This window comes from Silene latifolia, chromosome 1 (assembly GCF_048544455.1).
Source record: "Silene latifolia isolate original U9 population chromosome 1, ASM4854445v1, whole genome shotgun sequence".
NCBI lineage: Eukaryota > Viridiplantae > Streptophyta > Magnoliopsida > Caryophyllales > Caryophyllaceae > Silene > Silene latifolia.
The window spans coordinates 24,212,877-24,215,650 of record NC_133526.1 but is presented as its reverse complement, the minus strand read 5'-3'; the positions used below and the strand labels follow the sequence as shown (position 1 = coordinate 24,215,650).

Sequence of the window (2,774 nt, the reverse complement as noted above, 5' to 3'; positions counted from 1 at the left end):
CATCTGCCTCTCTGGGGTTCGACCCTGTTACCACTAGCTTTTGTTAGTCTTAATAGGAAATATAAATATTATTTTTGGTACTCACAACGACGGGTATCAAATTTTTTGCGCCGTTTCTTGGGAGGCAATTGTTCTAATTTTTAGTTGTTTTATTTTAGTCTGTTTCTTAGTTTAAGGGACATTCGTTCCTTAAACTATTCTTATATTCTTCTTGTAGTTTCATCTTATGCGCAGGTCACAGGGTGGTGAACTACTACCGATCAATCCCGAGATTGAGAAGACCTTGCGTGAGTTGAGACGATCATCTAGGATATTGCCTACAGAGGAAGAGCTGAGTACTCTGTCTTGTTACTACGAGAACGAGCTATACAAGGAGGATCCACCTTCATCACCCATTTCCACTTCTTCAGCTGAGACAGTCACATCTCCAGAGTTTCCAGTCATGGCTGAAGAAGCAAGTATAGCAAGTCACTCTGAGCCGACAACTGCAAATCTATACAAGGGGTTCGAATTACCTGGAGCTGATAAGAAATTCGAATCGAAGCCTTCTTATATCAACTTGGTTGAGAGGAACCAATTTGGGGGTGCTGCAAATGAAGATGCAGCCAAGCATATGGAGATATTTATCGATTATTGCTGCTCTATACCCCCGCCGACCGGTGTGACCCAGGACCAGATAAAGGAGACCATGTTTATATTCTCACTCCGCGATGCTGCAAAGGAGTGGTACAGAGATCTGGACCGAGCTGCTAATGGGATCACCGACTGGAATTCTTTAGCCTTGGCATTCTACAAGAAGTACTTTTCTGCCTCGAAGACGAATGCCATTAGAGCTCAAATCACGAGCTTTAAACAGGGGCCTGATGAGAACTTTCACGAAGCATGGGTCCATTTCAAGAAACTGGTGCAAACCATTCCGCATCATGGGTTTGAGAAGTGGAGCCTATGCAATCAGTTCTACAATGGGCTCTATGACGATCAGAGGGCTATCCTGGATGCGACAGCTAATGGTAGGTTCCAGGAGAATACGGGGGAGACTAAAGGGTGGAAGATTATTGATGACTTGGCCACCCACAAAGCTGAGTATGGGAATTCCAGGGGAAATCAAAGAAGAGCTGCTGAATCTCCTTCTGTAGCTGCATTAGAAGCTCTCACCGCAAGATTTGATAAGTATGAGTTGGGAGGAGCTTCAAAAGGAGGAATTTACCATGTTAACGCTGTTTCAGACGGTCCTTTCGTCTGTAAAAGATGTGGAGCTGAGGGACATGTCTCAGATAATTGTCCTAGTCCCCTTGAGTCCTGTGCTGCCTTTCAACACTATAAGCAGACAAATACTTACTTTGAGCCGAATACCCACCCGAACTTGAGGTGGAGTAGCCAAAATGTCCTGAATCCGACTCAACCTCCACAGCAGCAGCAGCAGCAGAACTATGTGCCCCCTCATAAACAACAACATTACCAAAAGCCCCCATATGTCCCTCATCAGCAACAATAATCCCAAAATTCTGAGTTTGCCGAACTAAAGAACTTGTTGCTGAAGGAGTCCTAAGCTAGAGAGGCCGGGATGAAGATGTTAGAGAGCCAAATTGCCCAATTGGCTAGCAAGAACACCACTCGAGCTCCAGGACATTTACCGACTCAAACGGACCAAAAGGAAACCCTTAATGCCATTACTTTGAGGAGTGGGTCTACCCTTGATGGACCCGTTATGGTTGAGGATGCTACTGAAAAAGATGAGGCGGAACCGAGTCAGAAGAAGGCAATGGCGAATAAAAACAAGAAAAAGACGATCAGCAGGTATGTCAGTCGATCGACTGACATACCCGGTCGATCGACTGAAGTACGACAAACAGTAGCTTCTGGTTCTGTACAAGTCAGTCGATCGACTGACCAACCTGGTCGATCGACTGAGATTGCTGCTGAAGATGATTCTTTTCGTCCTCCGATGCCCGACAACTTGAGGGATCACTTGTTTCGAGGTACTACTGCCCCGAAAATATTGAGGACAGACCCGAATGCTGATGTGTCTGTTTCGGTTCCAAAGTACGACCCTATGTCGATTAATGGTTCGCATTTGAGACGGTCTGAAGAAGGGTCAAGCTACAACAAGGAGAAGGTTGTGGACTTTCAGCCTAAGTCCACCGATGCCGGCATGAGAGATTTAGAGGAGCGGGCTAAGTTGCTACTTTCAGCCCCTTATCCGGAGAGATTAGTGCCGACGAAGGAACATGTATCATTTAATAATTTTGAAAAGGTTATTCGTAGCTTAAATGTACAAGTTCCTTTCCTTGAATTAGTAAATCAAGTGCCTGCTTACACGAAATTCATAAAACAACTCTTGTCTAAAAAGATGTCACTTGAAACTGTGCATACTGTCGCACTAACTGAGGAGACATGCTCCTATTTGACCCATACTGCACCCCTTAAGCTAGAAAACCCGGGTAGTTTTTCAGTTCCATGTAATATTGGCACCTTTCCTATTGAGAAAGCCTTATGTGACTTAAGAGCCAGTATTAGTGTAATGCCCTTGAGTCTTGCTAGGAAGCTCAAATTGACCAGGTTTGCAGTGACCAACATGACAGTACAGATGGCCGATCGCTCTGCGGTCCAGCCAATAGGAGTCTTAGAGGACATCCCCGTGCAAATAGGGAAGTTCTTTTTCCCTGTTGACTTCGTGGTACTTGACTACTTGATATGCCCGAAGATGCCCACATTCCTATCATATTGGGTAGACCATTCCTGCACACTGCTGGTGCAGTTATTGATGTTGGTTC

The 2,774-nt window shown here is 45.1% G+C and overlaps 1 non-coding gene across 1 annotated transcript; it reads right to left on the bottom strand.

Annotated features, from left to right (window-relative positions):
* Window positions 1-823: 823 nt before the first annotated feature.
* On the bottom strand, window positions 824-930 carry LOC141622293 (small nucleolar RNA R71). The gene has a single exon (XR_012532925.1). It is a non-coding gene; the product is annotated as a small nucleolar RNA R71 (small nucleolar RNA).
* Between the last annotated feature and the right edge of the window lie 1,844 nt (window positions 931-2,774).